Source organism: Bufo gargarizans, chromosome 2 (genome assembly GCF_014858855.1).
Source record: "Bufo gargarizans isolate SCDJY-AF-19 chromosome 2, ASM1485885v1, whole genome shotgun sequence".
Classification (NCBI taxonomy): domain Eukaryota; kingdom Metazoa; phylum Chordata; class Amphibia; order Anura; family Bufonidae; genus Bufo; species Bufo gargarizans.
This window is the reverse complement of record NC_058081.1, coordinates 104,652,793-104,666,064: the sequence shown is the minus strand read 5'-3', so window position 1 is coordinate 104,666,064 and position 13,272 is coordinate 104,652,793. Positions and strand designations below refer to the sequence as shown.

The window sequence follows — 13,272 nt, the reverse complement described above, 5'->3', positions numbered from 1 at the left end:
ACAGCTGACACTCTGCAGTAACGGGTGAGATCAGTGCTGGCACCAATCTCGCCTGTTTAACCCCTTAGATGCTGCGGTCAGTAGACACCCGCTGGATCCATGGGGTTAATAGAGGGAAGGGGCTACCTCTTTTAACCATCAAGCTCCCGTGATTCGATGGCAGTGGCCCGATGGTTACCATGGCAGCCGAACGCCGTGCAAAGGAATCCAGTGTTGACATGTATCAGTGTAAGGCCTCATGCACATCCATGGCCGTTGTGCCGTTTTCTGTTTTTTTTTCGCGGACCCATTGACTTTCAATGGGTCCGTGGAAAAATCAGAAAATGCACAGTTTTGCAGCCGAGACCGTGATCCGTGTATCCTGTCCATCAAAAAAATATGACCTGTCCTATTTTTTTGACGGACAACGGTTCACGGACCCATTCAAGTCAATGGGTCTCTGAAAGAACACGGATGCACACAAGATTGGCATCCGTGTCCGTGATCCGTGGCCGTAGGTTACTTTCATACAGATGGATCCGAAGATCCGTCTGCACAAAAGCTTTTTCAGAGCTGAGTTTTCACTTCGTAAAAACTCAGATCCGACAGTATATTCTAACACAGAGGCGTTCCCATGGTGATGGGGACGCTTCAGGTTAGAATATAGTAAAAGAACTGTGTACATGACTGCCCCCTGCTGCCTGGCAGGTGCTGCCAGTCAGCAGGGGGCAGACCCCCCCCTCCCCCCTGTAGTTAACACATTGGTGGCCAGTGCGGCCGGCCCCCCTCCCTCCCCTGTAGTTAACTCATTGGTAGCCAGTGGGCCCCCCCCCTCCCTCCCCTGTAGTTAACTCGTTGGTAGCCAGCCCCCCCTCCCTCCCCTGTAGTTAACTCGTTGGTAGCCAGTGGGCCCCCCCTCCCTCCCCTGTAGTTAACTCGTTGGTAGCCAGCCCCCCCTCCCTCCCCTGTAGTTTAACTCATTGGTGTCCAGTGGGCCCCCCCTTCCTCCGCTGTAGTTAACTCGTTGGTGGCCAGTGGGCCCTCCCCCTCCTAATTAAAATCTCCCCCCCTATCATTGGTGGCAGTGGAGAGTACCGATCGGAGTCCCAGTTTAATCGCTGGGGCTCCGATCGGTAACCATGGCAACCGTGACGCTACTGCAGTCCCGGTTGCCATGGTTACTTAGCAATTTGTAGAAGCATCATACTTACCTGCGAGCTGCGATGTCTGTGTCCGGCCGGGAGCTCGTCCTACTGGTAAGTGAAAGGTCTGTGCGGTGCATTGCCTAATGATCTGTCACTTACCAGTAGGAGGAGCTCCCGGCCGGACACAGACATCGCAGCTCGCAGGTAAGTATGAAGCTTCTACAAATTGCTAAGTAACCATGGCAACCGGGACTGCAGTAGCGTCCCGGTTGCCATGGTTACCGATTGGAGCCCTAGCGATTAAACTGGGACTCCGATCGGTACTCTCCACTGCCACCAATGACAGGGGGGGAGATTTTAATTAGGAGGGGGAGGGAGGGGAGAGGGCCCACTGGCCACCAACGAGTTAACTACAGCGGAGGGAGGGGGGGCCCACTGGCCACCAATGAGTTAACTACAGGGGAGGGAGGGGGGGCCGGCCGCACTGGCCACCAATGAGTTAACTACAGGGGAGGGAGGGCCGGCCGCACTGGCCACCAATGAGTTAAAAACAGGGGGCAGGGAGCAGGGGGCAGTCATGTACACAGTTTTTCAGTATATTCTAACCTGAAGCGTCCCCATCACCATGGGAACGCCTCTGTGTTAGAATATACTGTCGGATCTGAGTTTCAGGATCTAGCTTATATGCGACAGTATATTCTAACATAGAGGCGTTCCGATGGTGATGGGGACGCTTCAAGTTAAAATATACCATCGGATTGGAGAAAACTCTGATCCGATGGTATAAAAGGGACTCCTGACTTTACATTAAAAGTCAATGGGGGACGGATCCGTTTGCAATTGCACCATATTGTGTCAACGTCAAACGGATCCGTCCCCATTGACTTGCATTGTAATTCAGGACGGATCCGTTTGGCTCCGCACGGCCAGGCGGACACCAAAACGACTTTTTTTTCATGTCCGTGGATCCTCCAAAAATCAAGGAAGACCCACGGACGAAAAAACGGTCACAGATCACGGACCTACGGACCCTGTTTTTGCGGACCGTAAAAAAAAATACTGTTGTGTGCATGAGGCCTAAGGGTGATTTCACACAGGCGTTGGGGGGGTGTTGTGGGAAAAGATGCGGTTGCGTTGCGGGAATATGCACAATTTTTCCGTGCGAGTGCAAAACATTGTAATGCATTTTGGACACGCGTGAGAAAAATCGGCATGTTTGGTACCAAAACCCGAACTTCTTCACAGAAGTTTGGGTTAGGTGTTGTGTAGATTGTATTATTTTCCCTTATAACATGGTTATAAGGGAAAATAATCGCATTCTGAATACAGAATGCATAGTACAATCGGGCTGGAGGGGTTAAAAAAATAAAATAAAACATTTAACTCACCTTAATCCACTTGTTCGCGCAGCCCGGCTTCTCTTCTGCCTTCATCTGTGAGGAAAAGGACCTGTGGTGACGTCACTGCGCTCATCACATGGTCCATCACATGATCCAGCACAATGGTGATGGTATTGTACTATGCATTCTGTATTAAGAATGCTATTATTTTCCCCTATAACAATGTTATAAGGGAAAATAATAATGATCGGGTCCCCATCCCGATCGTCTCCTAGCAATCCGCACTTGCTTGCGGATGCTTGCGATTTTCACGCAGCCCCATTCACTTTTATGGGGCCTGCGTTGCGTGAAAAACGCACAAAATAGGGCATGCTGCGATTTTCACGCAACGCACAAGTGATGCGTGAAAATCACCGCTCATGTGCGCAACCCCATAGAAATTAATGGGTCCGGATTCAGTGCTGGTGCAATGTGCGGAAATCTCGTCTGTGTGAATGGACCCTAAGACTGATAGTATTATACTTTCCAATACAAGAGCATTGCAAAGTATAGTACAGCTATCAGCCCCACTGGATCTTCAAGATCCAAGTGGGACTTGATAAAAAAAAGTGCAAAAATATAAAGAAGTGAAAAATAAATGTAAAATAAATATATAAAAATGTAAATTAAAAATAAAATAAATAGCCTTTTCCCATATCCATTCATTTATGAGAGATTGAAAAATGAAAAAAAAAATTAACTACACATAATTGGTATTGCCTTCTCCATAATGACCTGATCTATAAAATGACCATGGTACTAACACCTCCTAAAATGTTTTAATATAAAGTGATGAAAAACCATATACATCCCAAAAATGATACCAGTAAAAACTACGGCCCATCCTGCAACAAATAAGCCCTGATACAACTTTGTTGATGGAAAAATAAAAATGGGTCTTAGATTTGGTGATCCAAAAAAAATAGTTTAATAAAAAGTGATTTGTGATATAAAAGTGGTGGAACATTAAAAAAACAATACACATTTGGTATCGCCATATCCATAGCAACCCACAGAATAAAATTATCATTTCAAATATACCACATGGTGAAACTCCATAAAAAATAAAAATAAAAAACACTGACATAATTGCAATATCAGCCCACTTTCCCTCATAAAAAATTTAATAAAAAGCGATAAAAAATTTGTGTGTACCCGAAAATGGTTCCATTAAAAACTTACAGCCCGTCCCGCAAAAATGAGCCCTCACACAGCTCAGGCAACAAATAAACAAAAAAGTTATGGCCATACGAATGCTCGTTAGTGATCAACTTCCAAAAATCGGCAGGTGGAATACAGCTTGTTTTGCGATCCGCAAAAAATACGGATGACATCCTTTTGGAATCCATATTGCATCCGTTTTCTTGCGGATCCATTGTGACAATGCCTATCCTTGTTCGCAAAACGAACAAGAATAGGACATGCTCCATATTTATTGAGGGGCTATGGAACGGAAATATGGATGTGGACATCATGTGCTGTCCACATTTTTTGTGGACCCATTGAAATGAATAGGTCCTCATCCAATCCTCAAAAAAAACTGATCGGACACGGAAAGAAAATATGTTCATGTGAATGTAGCCTTAGGATCATCAGAAAGCCTGTATTCTGTATGGTCACTGTGATGGGATATTCAGTAGCAATTTACCCTTCTGCCTTAGGCTAGACTAACGACTGTATTATTTTGTGATCTGCAAAAAATACGGATGACATCCGTGTGCCTTTCGTATTTTGCTGAACAGAACAGCTGGCCCCTAATAGAACAGTCCTATCCTTGTCCGTAATGCGGACAATAATAGGACATGTTCTATTTTTTTGCGGAATGGAAATACGGACATACGGAAACGGAATGCACACGGAGTAACTTCTGGAGTTTTTTGAGGACCCATTGAAATGAATGGTTCCGCATACGGTCCACAAAAAAACCAGAACGGACATGGAAAGAAAATACGTTCGTGTGCATGAGCCCTTGGGCTGATTTATTTGTCTTTTTGGCAGATGACAGGTGTGCTAAATTTATATAGCGTCGGTTGAATTTTGATTGACTGGTATATGAAACGGAAGTCTTAAAGGAATTGTCCGGGATTTTAATATTGATGGCTTATCCTCTGGACAGGTCATCCATATCTGATTGGTGGTGATCTGAATTCCCGTACCACCAATCAGCTGTTTGAAGTGGCCACAGATCTCAGGTGAGCACAATGGAGCGCAACCACTCCTATAAGCTCCTCCCCTCTTTACCTCCTCTCCTGACGTCATCAAAGTGCTGGAAAGCCCGCACAGGCGTAAATCACAACTGTGTTTGCGCCTGCGCCGTCTGGGCCCATCTGTGGGTATTGTCATCATAACCTGCGCTGCACTGCCTTTCGGCGCATGTTGATGAAGACATTGCCCATAGAAGGGGCCAGAGGGTGCAGACCCCAAAACAGTGGTGAGATCCATCTTCATGAGTTTTCCAGCAGTTGCTTGATGATGTCGGGAGAGGAGGTGAAGAGGGGAGAAGTGGGGCTCTGATTCAGATGGGAGTAACTGGGCTCCGTTTTGATTAGGTACTGTCCCTTGGGCTTTTTTATGCTTATTTGCATACCAATATAAAGATGGTTTTCAGGGGCAAAAAAGAACTAAAAAGGAGCACAAAAGTTATGTGAGCTAGAGGACACCAGGAACAGTTTAAACTGTGTATTGGTGGTGACAGACTCCCTCTAATGGACCTGACCTCCCACCAGCGCTGATATACACAGAGAGATTGTCAGAATATGATCTAGAGCCAAAAGATCATATAGGGTCACAATGTATAAACCAATATGATAGCTGCTTCTAAATCAAATGGAAAGAGTTAGGCCATGTGCTTTCTCTTAGTTGCACCCACTATACTGGGCATGAAAACCCATATGTAATGAGACATTTAACCCAAAAAGTATTAGTGGCTGAGGTGACTTCATGTCTCCACAAGGATAACTTATGTGCCCTCAGACAGGAAGAGTTAATGTGATTAAATCACTGCTCGGGGCGACGTGAGGTTTGGGAAAGAATGTGCACACGGATATTTTATCTGTTTATAGTATACCTTGCGCAATTCAAAGGACAGAAATGTTCTGAAGAGAGATGGAACAGACCTTTGAGGACACATGTGGATCAGAGGAACCAACTATAAATCATCACTAACCCGTGGATGATAAACCCTCGGAATGTCACAATGTGCCATGGTGATGACCTAACCATGAATTAATTCTTCTTCATCGATATTTTTTCCACAAAGTGATGGAATGTTCTGAGCCGCAGCCCACTACTTCCATAAAGCGTACCCTTTAACCCCTCACATGCCAGGTGTAGCCTCCAACATTACCTTAGGAAGAAAGACAGATTTATTTTGTCTTCATAAACCTTACTGCTCACCTACACTGATGTAATCATACGCTATTTCCAGATGTCTATGATTCTAGAACTTATCTTGTCAGCATCACAATGAAAGGCTACATTCACACGGACGAATTTTGTTTCCGTGTCCGTTGCGTTTTTTTGGCGGATAGGATGCAGAACCATTTATTTCAATGGGTCCCCAAAAAATGCGGACAGCACACCGTGTGCTATTCGCATCCGTATGTCCGTTCCGTAGCCTCGCAAAAAATATAGAACATGTCCGATTCTTGTCCGTTTTGCTGACAAGGATAGGCATTGTTACAATCCATCTACAAAAAAACAGATGCCATACGGTACGTCATCCGTTTCTTTTTGCGGACCGTATAAAACATACGGTCGTGTAAATGTAGCCAAATGGAAAAACCGACACTGGCATAAGCGAATAGACTAAATTATTACATTAATACAGTATGTGCATCACTTTTTATTACTAAATCTTTTTACTGTTGAATATAGTTTTAAATGGTTATTCCCATATCATGAAGTGATAGTACATTGCTAGGCTATGCCATCACTTTTCAGGGACTCCCTCTGACAAGCAGCACTGTGTTACCATTGCGTCCCCTTCTACGTTTTTCCTACACAAAGGTGCCCCAGCCATCGGCATCCAAGATGGCTGCACCACTTCTCAGACTATCTGATGCACACTGTGTGTCCAAGACACTTCCTGCTTTTTGGATTGGTGGATACATGAGAAGTGCTGGCCAATCTGAGGACAGCAGGAAGTGTCTTGGGTAGTCTGAGAAGCTGTGCAGCCATCTTGGATGACAGAAGAGGAGGCCCATTTACACCTCTCTGCAAAGTCTGGATCTCTCCTCTTTAGCTCTGCACACTGTTAAATATGACTGATTGTGTTGTCCCAGATAATGGCTCTCACTTAGAATTCATACTAATTGTATTCGGCGTAATATCTGTTAACCACTATACTTGGCTTACTTTGCAGCAATCTAGTGCCCATTGTTAGATTTCGTTTTATGAAATCATCTATGGTTGTAACTCATTATCTCATTGCTCTTGTAACTCTTCATCCTCTGTGTGGTAACATTCTGTAGATTTCACATTCTGTGTTCTGCAGTCTTTTCCGATTTGTTAGACACACATCACAGAGCTGGAGAGAGGATTTTCCTATGACTTCTATCATTTCTCAATTCAATAAATTACCTAAAGGCATATACATTGTATCTCCCTCACTTGTAATTATACATGCAAATGGTGTCACTAGGGGAATGATTATAGCGAGTTCACTATCACTATCTTCCATTGCCTGAGTTCTCACATGTACATCAGTGACAGTTTACTGGTACTTTTTAAAAAGTTAAAGTAGAATTCCCACAAAACTTTTTATTCTCTGACCTACAGTACCCTGAAAGATTATCAAAATTAGGGCTATTCACTTTAGAAAAAAGAGGACTGAGGGGAGATCTAATTACTATGTATAAATATATCAGGGGTCAGTACAGAGATCTTTCCCATCATCTATTTATCCCCAGGACTGTGACTGTGACGAGGGGACATCCTCTGCGTCTGGAGGAAAGAAGGTTTGTACACAAACATAGAAGAGGATTCTTTACGGTAAGAGCAGTGAGACTATGGAACTCTCTGCCTGAGGAGGTGGTGATGGTGAGTTCACTAAAAGAGTTCAAGAGGGGCCTGGATGTATTTCTGGAGTGTAATAATATTACAGGCTATAGCTACTAGAGAGGGGTCGTTGATCCAGGGAGTTATTCTGATTGCCTGATTGGAGTCGGGAAGGAATTTTTAATTCCCCTAAAGTGGGGGAAAATTGGCTTCTACCTCACAGGTTTTTTTTTTTTTTGCCTTCCTCTGGATCAACTTGCAGGATGACAGGCCGAACTGGATGGACAAATGTCTTTTTTCGGCCTTATGTACTATGTTACTATGTTACCTGTTAGAAAGGTGCATGATGTAAACTGCAGTGAAAGAAATCTTCTTACCAGTGATTGGTTCTGAGTGGTGTCATGTGACCAACTCTCTGATCTCCAACTGACACAGGACAGGAAGTCTATTACTTCTCTATTCATTCCTATGATACTGAGGCTCCCGTAGGAATACATAGAGAAACTGGCTTCTTATCCACATATAAGATGCTGTGTTATTTGGAAAGTCTGATTGTTGGTCACATGACACAGCTGAGAACCAGAAGGGAGGGGACAACTCACAAATACAGTCACTGGTGGAGTGCTTCTTTAAATCCACACTGCTGACATAGAATCTATATTGGTACATGAGGGGTTGGAAGTTCTATATAGGTATGTCAAGCCTATATTTGAAGTTTTCCATATATGAAAATACAGAAACATCTAGATGTCTAAGACATGCCTATATCTATACTATATATGACTGACAGGGACAGACATAAGGGCTGTTGGATGTTGTTGGTTGCTGTGGGGTTTGTGGAAGATGACAAGGAAGTCACACAGAGGCCCGAGAAGAGGTCTCTGATGTTCAACATGATACCTTCAGGACAGGCACATTGACATGGACAAGGACAAGTGATGCTACGTATGACCTTTACTATATTATTCAATCAATTATAATCAATCAACTTTTATGAAGTATAGAAATAAATGTCATTATTTTTATAAAAATCCTGGTGAGTCTTTCTGGTATTTTTCTACCTTCAAATATTACCTACACTAAATTATGGTGAGGATATCCTATATTTAACATTTCTTTCAAAATATTTTGCACACACATGCCTCACTCAGGCCCAAATGTGCCTGAACAGGAATAGCTTTCTTCTCTTGCTATGATTTGAGGACCTGCTCAGTTGTGTCATGTGACTACAGGTCCTTTAGCAGCTTCTGCTTACCCCTGTAAATTACAGGATTTTTATTTCATTTTTTACCTATAAGCAATGTATACAGGTACCAGGTACACTAGTGTAGGGGTAAAGATAAGATTTTGTTGTGAATTATCAATTTTTGGTCTAATGTGAATATGAAGTTTATACCAACTGACTTGGGCCAGAGCAAATCTATTATTAAAACCACTAAGGGTGCAGAGGGACTTATCATCTTGAACTGGTTCTCAGCAGCATTTACTGAGGTGGCCTTTTGGGTATTTTAGCTTGCAACCTCCTTTTTCTGCAATGGGATATCCATGTAAGTCTGTTGTCTATGCATGTGGGACTGCAGGTGTGGCCCATTTTTTACCTATTCAGAGATTTATAACCATTAATGTGAACCTGTCCCCTGATTTGTGGCCACTAAACCACCAGTATGCCTTTATGCAGCTAAGATGTATGGTTCCAAACGTGCCCATAGCATACTCACCCATCTCATCAGAAGAAAGTAAATGAAATTTAACATATTGACAAAAGAGTCCGGGACTCTTCTCCAGTGGCATGAGTGCATGTTGTGCCAAAGATGCAAGAAACATTACAACTCGCTTCACTGTGCATGCACTGCACATCAAGCACATAAGCAGTGACCCAAGGTGCAACATGTGGGCAATGTCACTGGAGAAGAGTCCTGGACTCTTCTCCCAGTATGTCTGAATTTTATTTTCATAATAGTTTTTCATTGTGGCGCGGATGGGTTAGCTATGGGCAAGTATGAGTGATTTAGTGGCTCCAAACCAGATGATAGTATCCCTTTAAAAGAAAGAAAAGTGGGTGCATGGACAGCACCATAATGTAAAACTGATGGTGACAGGAGGATAGTGAACCCTTTCTTATCTGTCTACAGATGGAGCAGTTATTCAGCTTGTGGGACAGCATGAAAACTTAATGTTTATTCATCAGGTTTTGAAGTCTCCCAGCTAAAGTAGAGGCTACAGAAGGCAGGCTCATATCTGATTATACTGAGACTTGTGAGTAGAGCATTGTGAAAGGGCCAGGCGGACTGTCCACTGGGAAAGAAAAGGAAGGAAAAGAGGAGCCTGAAGGAGTCTTACAATCTTGAGACAGTTCGACATATAAGGAACCTTTAATGAGAAGGGCTGCTCATTTAGTTAGTACTGTTCAGATTAGTGAGAACTTAAACCGCATTTTCATCTTTGAATAAAATTTAAAACTTAGATATAATTTACAGCAATAGTTTAAAAAAAAGCTGCAGTATTGTCCATCCCTGGACATTTAATAGACTATTGTCTATATGTATTCAATGGAGGATTGAAAAGTAGTCCTTCATCCTCTACAATATAAAATATTGGATGGACAATTGCATGAACAAGGTCTAATAAATGTAATGCATAATGAATCCTAACTGTGCAGAATGTTTCTATGTGATATTTCTTTTTGCGGGTTGTGTACATCTGATCGTTTTTCCACAAATCCTTATAGTTCATTCTATTGAAGCTATTGAAAGAGGTGGTCCACTTTGTACAATCACTTGATTTTAAAGGGGCTTTCCAGAATTAGAATATTGTTGACTTATCCTAAGGATAAGATATCAATATCTGATCATTGGGAACTGACTCCTGGCAACCCCATTGATCAGTTGTTTCAAGGGAAGGGGGTTCCTCAGTGACATCATGTTCACTGGTCATATGGCCTTTGTGCAGCTCAGTCCCATTCAAGTAAAAGGGCTTAGGTTGTAATACCAAGCACAGCCACTATACAATGTGTGGCACTCTGTCTGGAAAGCAATGAGGAGTCCACAGTGCTCATCAGAGCACCGCAGCCTCTTCTAACAGCTATTAAGTGGGGTGCTGGGTATTAGACTCCCACTGATTAAATATTGATAATCTATCCCAGGAGGAAATCAATATTCTACTCCCAGAAAACCCCTTTAAGATGTCCATACATATCAGAACACAGTTGGATGAACCTACTATTTTCAACAGAGCCGGCTGATAATGTAATGTGTATGGGGAGCACCCCCAAAATCATCGTCTGCATTGAGTTTCATCCCGAGAGATAAGACGCCCCCGGAGGTGTCCATCAGCAGCTTTCTCCTCTCTCCCCATCAATAACACATATGAAATGAGAATGTATGTGTATAGGGAAGTCAGGAGAGATAGCTGTCAGCCGACCGTTTTAGAAAGTTACTGTGGCAATTTGATCAGAAATTTAAAGGGGTTGTCCTACAATCAGTCATTTTTGCAAAAAGCACAGTACTCTCATGATTGGTTGTGTAAATAGATTGTGCCATGCCAAAGAAAACCTTACAATGAACTTACTGTGATTTTTATACTTTTTCTCTAGTATTTGCACCTTTCCTCGGCAAACAAACATCACGACTCAGGTTAGGCAGGGAAACTACAGTTCCCAGAAGACCCCTCCAGGTTCTCCTGGCTGCAAACTCCTCCAATATATGATGGACTTACCTCATATTGTATGCAGTGAGGAGGGGCCCAGGCAGCCCCCTGGGAAATTTCTCTGTAGGGTCTATGGCCAATCTGCCCCTGAGTGTCAGACTAACAGTGACTCGTTATATACGCTGCCCAACCCACATTGGTTATTAAGTGGGAGTATGAGAAACAATTACATATGTACGACCCAATGAGATTTTTGGAATATCCCTTTAAAACTATGATGCACACGACTGTATTTACAGCACACTGGGGTTAACGCACATGGGATCCCTTTAAGATGGTATAAGTGTTTGTCGTGACATAAGTTGCATTGCAGCAACTATGGCCCCCTTTTAGTGATATGGTGGTACCCAGGGTAGGAATGCCAGAGTGGTGTAGGGTGGCCTAATGTCCATTATAGGTGTTGAACTTGTCACAGGTGCTCCTACATGGATACACTGGAACCCCAGGCGTGGCCGTCTGCTGCAGCAAAAGGGGAGGTTAGTGAAGGGGATGATGAAATAAATTGAGTCCAGACCTTGTGATGAACTTGATAACAGCTTTACTTGAATAAACTTTCATCAGGAAACAATCTTTCAACTTTATCTTGGTTACCAGCAGGCTTTGGCTTAAATTCTGGCAGGCAAACACAGTCGGCACTGCTACATCTGTTACTCTCTGGCTCTGCTGTGCTGTCAGGATTAAACAGGAACTTTTCCTTTGCTGCATGCTGCAACTTAACTTTGTCATCTGGGTATAAATGTCCAGCTTATTCAATATAGATCAATGAAAAAGGATCTGAAATTCACAGTATAGTGTCCAGCAGTATTGATCCCCTTAAAACATAACTTTTACTAGTCAGGTTATAAAAAAGGTACCACAGTGGTGGTTCACCAGTGCATAAGTGAAAAAGACATACAACGATAATAATAGATGCAGGAATATGTCTGGGAGCTAGTCGTAAAGACTCCACTACGAGAGGGATGAGTGAACACAGGGCAGCAAAATGGGAGCAGTGGGTATGCCTATACTCTCCCTAAGCTCACCCTGGCTATAACCTCAGCCCAGGGACGTCCCCTTGTGGTGGAGACTCCCTGTCCTCGTTCCTGGGCTGACTGCCCTGCGTTTACCCTCCTCTTTACAATAAACAAAAGTTGCTCCACAGACCATAAGTAGGTGTGGTCATGTGTCCCTGGTGAAAAATTCTTACAGGGCCACTGGGATGGATAGGACCAATGAAGACCGATACAGTAAGGGTGAATTAGATCAATATCACCTATACCCTATAGAGCCGAGCCCGGGTGCAACAATCAATGCATTCCCAGGTTGGTTCTAAATGAAGCCCCAACGCGTTTCCCCTATCGCTAGGTTCATCAGGGGGCATATGTGGTCAGAGATACAACCATCACAGAAAGAAATGTATGGTCAAAGATACAACCATCACACAAGATAGGTTAAAGATACTTAAGATAAGGTGAGGCAACAGGACCAGAGACGCAGATGATGTTTAGGCATAGGACCAAGGGACCCATTTGATATGTCCCACCTGTAAGAAATAAAAATGCTCTCAGTTCATGTGCTAGACACAGTACAATGCATTTGTGTCCCCTATATCTCCTTCAAATCAGCACTTACTCAATGTCCCGTGCAGTCAGGAGGAAAGAGAGCCCACATGATACGGGCCAATACGTCACTTAGGGATCTGTGAGCAAGAAGTCAAGCATGGTGTGAAACACATTACATGCTACAGTGATGTAAATTTTCAATAGATGGTCCAGACTTACATTTGAGCTGCGTCCTGGTGTCGTCCTGTTCCTCCTCTCATTCACACACACTCCCGTTCCCCTAAGTAGCCACCCACCAGCTGTGTCTGATTCATGCTGATCAGTATGTGTTACTTCCGGCCTGAGAATCGTGTATACAGATCACGAGTCGTCCCTCATGTAGTTAGGTGTACATACCGGAGCATTCTGAGCCGGCCGGATCACATGGAACGCACTCGGAACTCACATCCGGTTGCGTGGAACGCATAGTTGCGTCACTTCCGGTCCGTACGGCGCCTCATTCAGGTGGAACGCATGGGGCAGTCA

General features: G+C 43.6%; 1 long non-coding RNA gene across 1 annotated transcript; it reads right to left on the bottom strand.

The window, feature by feature from the left end:
* Window positions 1-11,803: 11,803 nt before the first annotated feature.
* LOC122929579 lies at window positions 11,804-13,011 on the bottom strand. Its single transcript, XR_006387982.1, has 3 exons — window positions 12,967-13,011; window positions 12,818-12,884; window positions 11,804-12,728 (listed from the first exon to the last, which is right to left on the bottom strand). It is a non-coding gene; the product is annotated as an uncharacterized LOC122929579 (long non-coding RNA).
* Between the last annotated feature and the right edge of the window lie 261 nt (window positions 13,012-13,272).